The sequence below is a fragment of the Chiloscyllium plagiosum genome, chromosome 16, assembly GCF_004010195.1.
Source record: "Chiloscyllium plagiosum isolate BGI_BamShark_2017 chromosome 16, ASM401019v2, whole genome shotgun sequence".
In the NCBI taxonomy this organism is placed as follows: domain Eukaryota; kingdom Metazoa; phylum Chordata; class Chondrichthyes; order Orectolobiformes; family Hemiscylliidae; genus Chiloscyllium; species Chiloscyllium plagiosum.
In genome coordinates this window covers 51,503,514-51,511,011 of record NC_057725.1, presented here as the reverse complement: position 1 = coordinate 51,511,011, position 7,498 = coordinate 51,503,514, and positions in this window count along the sequence as shown.

The window sequence follows — 7,498 nt, the reverse complement described above, 5'->3', positions numbered from 1 at the left end:
AAGACTGGATTGAGGGCAGACAACTGATCATGCTGTCCAGGGACCTCAATACAAGTGAGCAGTAGCATTTGTGTTGGAACATCTGAGAAGGAAAGCCCATTGGGAAATATCAGGAAGAGGCACAGCTGTTCAAGGAAGTTTGCAATGGATCTTTGAAGTACTGAGAAGGGATTTTGGGGACAGCAATAACCTGACGCTGCTACAACAGAGGTTTTATGAACAGGAGCAAGCTGAAAGGGAGGACCTTGTTACCATATCCCGGGAGCTGGTAAGTTCTTCAATTGCATTGACCTCCTGGATTCCTCCTTCAGAATACCAGGATGGACAGCAGAAGACTACCTCGCTGAAGCATCGGGGGCGGGAATTTCCAGATGGAATTCGGGAAGCTTAACAGTGACAAACCTCAAATATCTTTCTTTGAAGTGTGGGATCACAGCATCCAGATCATTGGCAAAAACTAGACTCCTTAGACTCCAAGAAATAGATTATCATCAGGGAGGTGACTGTCAGCATGGAGATGTAAACCTCAGGGCAGAAGAGTCAAGCAGAACAGACTGCTGTTTAGCAAGCATGGATTGAGTCCTTGCTGCCCTGTCCTATCCCCATGATGAGCACGTGGTTGAACCTGCCCAAGGAATGCTCCAAAGAAGGATTGGAATTGTGACAGGTCTGCACACTTCAAACAAAATGCTCTCATCAACCACCGCCACCATTACTGTCAAGTACAGAGACCCCATCCAGTACAATGGCCTACACTCCTCACAAGACGTTATAAAGGTTGAGCTTCCAACTGACAGCGGGGGTAGGGGTGTGGAGGTTCCTTCAGGAAGAAGCTCATCTTGTGTAAAGGGAAAGGGACTTGCCCTATAGTGAGTGTGAAACTTGGCAAGTTCGAAGCACTTTGCCCAAATTGACACAGGAGCGGAGCTGTGAACCATTGCCCATCAGTTTTCCTGTGAGTATCTTGCTGAGGAGAGCAAGCTGATTGATAGCTCTTCCCTGAGTCTCTGATTTGCAGGGGTTGGATATCCCATATTATAGCAACATCAAACTCTCCCTATCTGTTCTCAATTATCCTTTTTTGTCGCCTGGAGTGTTTGACCTGATTGATACTCCCGTGGAAGTAAGGAAGTTGAGAATATTCTCACTGTTGGGGTCAAATGCATTCAGAGATATCCGAGTGTCCTTGGAAAACATGTCTGATTACTTCTATAAGCAGCACATCATGAGGTTGGTGGAGGGGGCATGCAAGCTTTTTGCCTTGTTCCATGCACCCATGGTGAACAGTGACTGTCTAGAGGAGACATCTCTAACCCTATTTCAAAGATAAGCATTGGTGAGTTGGGGAGACCAAAAGGAGGTAGCTCGTTTCTACTCTCAGCAAGTGCCAGACAACTTTCAGTAAAGGCGATGATGACATTTATTGTAATTTGACAAGCCATAAAATTGTGACTAAAGGTTGCTTGCCAGTAGATCCCACTTCATCACTGTGAAGACGTTCAGGACCACCTGCAGAAGTCTTTGGAATGAGGTGTTACCCTTGACACTCAAGGAGACCCTTACAAATCTAGACACAGCCTTATCCTGCTTGTCATGGTTTAACTTGAAAGCCAAACTAGCGAAGTGCCAACTTGTTGGGGCATAAGTAAAGTATCTAGGACCCTTCACAAGGTATAAGACAATGAGAAAATCCAAGCAATAAAGGAAGGCGCCCAGTATAAGACAGGGAGGGAACTTTGTGGGTGCCTGGATCTAGCTATTACAGTAGGAGATTTGTGCAAGGCTAGGTCCATGGTTGGCTGTCCTGTTCCACAATTTGCTGAGGAAATCAGAATGTTGACATGGCTGGGAAAGAATGCAAGAGATACATCACAGACCTTCACAGGCAGTTGGACCCGAGCTTGTGAAATTCAAGCAGTAGCTTGTTTCATCACAGATCCCTGGCTCCCCAGCTTTCCATTTCCTTCACATTGGATTGCACAAAGTGATCCTGTGATGCACAATGATCAATGATGCGTAATGATCATGCACATGATCAAGTGATGCACAAAGGTTCCTTCTCCTAGAAGCAATGCTGTCACAGGTTCAAAAACAGAAAAGTGCTTATTGCTGAAGGCTACTGGGGTCTCAAGTTGAATGAAAGGAGTAAGGAGACTTATTCCAGTATAAAACTCAAACTGCCAGCTTTGAGGTGGGCTATTTCCCATAAGTTCAGAGATATCCTGATTGGTGTAGACTTTGAAATATTTACAGACACCAACTCACTCAGCTATTTTCCAATATCCACCAAGCTAGGAGCAATAGACCCATTGCACTGCTAAGCCCATGCAACTTTGATTAGGTGACTTGCTATAGGTCAGACATAAGTAATGCAAGCACTCTTGCCCTTAGAAGAATGACCACTGGAGGGAAGCTATCCCTCCTAGGCTGGGGAGGACTGTGACTGATGCCATTCCCATGTCTCAAATCAAAGACAGTGTTCCAACTTCGGCTCTCTATTACATTCAGACTAAAGGATCTCTCTGAGTGAGATCCAAACCAGATCCAGGCGGATAGAGATGGGTGTGGTTTCACCTTTGCCATCCATCTCCAAAGAGAACCTGATACAGCTTCAGGTGATTGATGTTGCCATCAGTTGACTGCACTACAACTGGACAGCCTGACATCCACCAACATGGCACCGCTGCTAAACAGGCACAGAAACTGCTGGTTTGCTGGACAAGGGTCAGAGAGGATGTTGGGGTGCTCAATTGACTGGTCATGACAAGGAGTGAGGTGAAGAAACTCATCCTTCCAGGCAGCCTCAAGTGTCAAGTATCGGTAGCAATTCATAATCATGCAGGACACCGAGCAATGGAAAAATGAACAGCTGTGACCAGCAAGCCATGTTACGAGCCAGGATGCAACTGATATTCATGACTACTGTCAAAATATTGAGAGATAAGAAGGCAAAGCAGGGAAGTGACTTCACCCCAGCATGGGATATTTTGTCACCAACAGACCTCTAAAGGTCCAATAGTAGATTTTACACTCTTCACTACCTATAGTAATGGGGGTGGACATTGCTCATCCTCACAGATGTGTTCACTAACTTCAGGCAGGCCCTTCCTACCATGGCCAAAAGGCCTCAGCTATAGTCAGAGTCTTAATACATGACTGGTTTCTCTGTTTCGGTGTCCCTTATTGTATTCACTTTGATCAGAGGCACAGTTCCAAAAGCAAAACCCTACAGGAGCCTAGCAAGATGTTGCACCTGCCACACAGTGTGTTTAACTCATATTCTAGAAAAGAAACTGCAAGTTGACTCTTTATTATTATAAACAATAATATTTATTTATTTAACACAATTAATACTATAACAACAAAATACACTATAAATTAACATTTGTACTTTAACTTAACTCTGGATGATCATATACCACCACACTAGATCTTAGCCTTGATCCACATGGTGATGATCATATGGTCATCTTCTCCCGGTGGTCCCAGTGGTGTCTCCTCTTCACCGTGGTTGGTCTCAAGTTTCTGCTCCTGAGGGTGGTATTGCAGCCTGTTCAATCGGACACTAGTGGGCATTGGCATGTTGATGGCAGGATGGGCGTTAGGCATCCATTCCTGGAGGTGTTGGGCACAAATAGGTCAGGTAGCACTCTCCAAATAAGGAGGTGAGGTGCCCCTGTGACTGGCAAACAACTTGACGTTTCCAATTGTCCTGGGGATGGCATTCAGGTTGTGTATTGCATTGTTTGCAGCTGCTGGGTTAATTGCATACTGTCTGTCTGTAGCTGCTGCCTGTCTGGACTCTGCAGCTTGTTTATTAGCACCATCGCTTTGGTCAAGGCTTGTCTCAATTTCCCAGCATGCCTTATTTATAGTCTGTTTTTCATAAACCCATCTTTTTGAGCCGACTGTCTGGCTAGAAAGGTCAATGGCATTGCCAAGAACTGCACCAATTCCTATTATCCAGTGGGTAATCGGCACTGTGAAGAATTCAACAGTACTCTGCATTACCATCTGTGTGCCTCACCTCCTGAGAGTAACCAAACATGGCCTGAATACCTTCTGGATATGGATCCTCCATGCTCTGAATCTCTTCTTTGTACAAGACCCAGTCCTTCTGAGAACCATCACTTTGTGCTCACTATGTCATTTGATCGGGATGGCAGGTCAACGAGTGGAGGACTAGTCATCACTCTAGGCTAAGGAAGGTATTCACAATGGAGTCCAAGAAGACTGAAAGAAAATTGCTGATAAGAAAGAATTGATCACTGGGCTGACAGGATTGACCTTCCAATCAATGTAAAATCGAAATATTTGGGTCAGAGTAACATACAACATGTGATTGAGACCCTTAAATGCACAGGGATATTAAGTTGCTGGACACAGATGATCTGAGGCAGCCTCAGAAAATGGTTCACAGTGTGGGGTTGCTTGAGGCTAGAAGACTGGTGAATGATGTGGAGTTAAGCTGCTCACTCAGTGTTATGGAACCTGAAGTGTCAATGCATCATGACTGAAGTGGAATGGAGTTGGATAGCAATGCAGAATTCTGGAGTGACCTGTGTATTGTGAAGCCAGGGGGTGCATCCAGTGTGTGGAGGCTGACTCCCTCCCTGAAAGGTAGTGCAGGAAGGATCTAGAACAAAGCAAAAACTGAAGCAGCAATTCCATATGACTCATGGAACCTTGACTGACCTGAACCCTAATGTGGGTGATCCACCACAGAGCCTGGATCCCTTGGAGGGTACCAGTATAAATAAGAAGCTGAGAAGATCTTGAGATTGCTGACTCAAGTAGAGTATGCTGCCATTAATGTGGTAAAATGTTTGACTTATTATAGATCTATTTGAATGTCATTTATTGTAAGGTTGGGATTTTGGATTTTTTACAAGTAATCTGAGAGATTTTGTGGCATGAAGTTAATAATTGACTCGTAAATATTTCAGTGGCCATTGTGATTTATTTTAAAATAGCTTTTGAAGCCTGGCTTTCGAGTTAATGGGTCTTGTATACCATGAATAGATTGTTTTTGTGATCCAGCAAGATAAATAATGGGGCATCAGGATTTGATAGAGATTACTGAAACTTGTTTTGTTTTAAACTTGAGGGAAACACTCATAGCTTAGAGAGGGAGACTTTTGATTTCTCTTTTACTTTGAGTGGAATAGTCCTGTGAAGTGCAGAGGAACCTCGATTATCCGGCATTTGATTATCTGAATATTGGATTATCTGGCAAGATCGTAAGGTCCTGATGCTCGGCTAAGCTATGTTATCTGGAATTCGATTAACCGAATTAAATACTGTCTGCCCATGTCCTTTTGATAATCAAGGCTCCTCTGTGTTTGGATGAGGATATCTGTAGAGACTAGTGCTCCTGAGTAGGGAAACATATAGTGAACTAGGTTATCTCAGAATGAAGAGTTAGCGTTCATCCCAGACCAGAAGTGTTGGGATATTACTCTGAAGAGGTTGCTTAAAGCGGAATATCATTAAACTCAGATGTGTAATAACGCCAGGAAAAGAATTGTCTGCATTTCCTATCTATATGTTGAGGTCACAAGGGTCTTAAACCTGTAGAGGTGTTAAATGCAGGGACTCTCATGTGAGTATTGCATGAATGGTATTTTGGTTACGATATCAGAGGTGGTTTGGGTGCTATATAAAAACTGTTCAATTTGAAGGGAATATTTGGGGATTTGTGGCATTATTCTTTTACTGTATGTTTAAGAAATCTTTGTGTTTCTTTTATTAGTAAATGGTTTTGTTCAATCCATTTTATATTCATTTCTTTTGTTAATAATATTCTGTTTCATTGTTAAAGCAAAATATGCAGCATTGTGTACTTACATTCCAGACCACTTTGTTAAATCCAAAACCAGTCAAAATATGATTTATCAAGTTGGGTTTCAGTCTGGGATATGACTCATTTGATCATAGCATAGTTAGAGTCATAACGGTAGTCATCATAGCACAATTGATTCTGCAAAACACATGATTGCTCAGGAAATGGTCACTGTGTACTGTGGGTACTTAACAAGATAGCAAGTTTCAAACAGGGGAAGTGTGCCATGGAACCTCCCACAGAAGGTGGTGATGGTGAGGGAGGGTACTATGAGGAGGGGAGCTTGAGCAATTAAGCCAGAATCTCCCGCACTGGTGGTGACAATGAAGGAGGGCAGCTAAGGGGAATCAAACAAACAAAGGACTCTTCAACCGTAGGTTTCATTCCATGTGAATATGTAATACTTCCTTGTTTAACCTTATTTGCTCTTTATGTTTATAATGACTTGATGCCAGTGGAGCAAAGAATGCTACATGATCTTTGGATCATCCAGCTGTTCAAATCTCATGTTACATCTTGTTTTCTCAAACTAATTTGGTTTGCTGTGAAAGGATGGTTTTGGAAAGCTGATCAGTTTTCCATTCACAGAACATAAACTGTCTTCCCGGTTCAATTGTATTGTGCCAATGTTGGGGTGAGTGTTAAATCCAATCTATAACATACCTGAGCCTACGCTGCAATTTGAGAAGATAACTTCGTGGAAGTCTCACTTTGCTTCAATGTTCTGACATTTGAGTACTGCAGCATATGCAATGTGACTGTCCTGGGGCACTATCTAGTTAGTGGAATCACAATATAAAAATGCAAGCATGAAATAACAGGAGTGAATAAAGCTGTTCTAGACAAATGTGTGTGATTGTCTGTGTAAGGGATTCTGAGTTTGAGTGGATTTTATATGAGTGAGTGAGGGTTTGGGTGAGTGAATATGAATGTGTATGTTTCTGCTTGGCAGATAATATTTACTTCAGACTTAGTGTTTGACAAACCTTAGGATCTATCAGGGTTAGGATCTATCAGGGTTATCTGAATCTTATTTCAAACAACTCATGATGGCATTGAGACAATAAAAGCACAAAGTTCTCCTAGTTCTACTCTCAGAGCAAAGGTAAAGGTATTTTCAAAGTCCAGAATTGCACTGCCCTTTAGTTAGCGACAGACTGGCATGAACTGACAAAGTGCAGCATTGAATGCTCCAGTCAATCCCAGGGGAAGAAGATGAGGTCAAAGGATTGGGCAGGCAAGAGATTTCCATTTGCAGAATCATTATTCAGATCAGGGTCAGTATCTAATTTCTTTCACAGGGGTTAACATTAGATGGTTGCAGAACTACATACAGAAATCAAAGAACAAATGCATCAAGGTTCCCTCTAAGCCAATCTAAATAAGTTTAGTCCCTGCGTTAAATCATAGACAGTCACACACTCTCAATTCAATGCCTCAGTACCACTAGGATGACCATCCAGGGAATCTGGTTTCATTATGGTTTGTAAGGAATGTGATGAAGAAAGAGACATTGAAAATCTCTGATCTTTATGTCATCTTTGTTCCAAGCACCATATAAAATTGTGTGGGCAAAACCAAGAAATCAAATCAATTAAACCGCTTCTTCCTATTTCAGCCTAATTGAGGCAATAAATTTTCATCTACAGATTTTAC